At 44.0% G+C, this 702-nt stretch overlaps 1 non-coding gene across 1 annotated transcript; it reads left to right on the top strand.

Moving 5' to 3' along the window:
* The first annotated feature begins 626 nt into the window (after nucleotides 1-626).
* On the top strand, nucleotides 627-702 carry TRNAI-GAU (transfer RNA isoleucine (anticodon GAU)). Its single transcript has one exon. It is a non-coding gene; the product is annotated as a tRNA-Ile (tRNA).

Here is a 702-nt window from a genome sequence, read left to right as displayed (position 1 = left end):
GTCTAATCACTATGCTGTACACCACTATGCTATACATATGCTATGAAACTAATATAAAATAATATTGAATGTAAACTGTAATTGAAAAAAAAAAAAGATCCTGACCAGGTGGTGGCGCAGTAAATAGAACATCAATCTGGGATGCTGAGGATCCAGGTTGGAAATCCCGAGGTTGGTGACTTGAGTGCGGGCTCATCCAACTTAAGCACAGGCGCTCCAGTTTGAGCATGAGGTCACTGGCTTGAGTGTGGGATCATAAGCATGACCCCATGGTTGCTGGCTAGAGCCCAAAGATTGTTGGCTCGAAGCCCAAGGTAGCTAGCTTGAGCAAAGGGTCATTGGCTTGGCTAGAGCCACCCAGTCAAGGCATGTGTAAGAAGCAATCAATGAGCAACTAAAGTGCCGGAACTACAGATTGATGCTTCTCATCTCTCTCCCTTCCTATTTGTCCCTGTCTGTCCCTCTCTCTCTCTGTCTCTGTATCACTTGCTTAAAAAAAAAAAAAAAAAAAAAAAAAAGGACTTAACATGATTGTCATGAGGTTAAGCAAATCAATACATGTAGATTAAATAGAATGGTGGCTTTCATATGCATATGTATGCCACATTTTAAAAAATATTTATTGAGCCCTGGCCGGTTGGCTCAGCGGTAGAGCGTCGGCCTGATGTGCGGGGGACCCGGGTTCGATTCCCGACCAGGGCA

This window comes from Saccopteryx leptura, chromosome 2 (assembly GCF_036850995.1).
Source record: "Saccopteryx leptura isolate mSacLep1 chromosome 2, mSacLep1_pri_phased_curated, whole genome shotgun sequence".
Lineage (NCBI taxonomy): Eukaryota > Metazoa > Chordata > Mammalia > Chiroptera > Emballonuridae > Saccopteryx > Saccopteryx leptura.
Note: the sequence above shows the minus strand (reverse complement) of the source record. Positions and strands in the feature narration are given on the sequence as shown.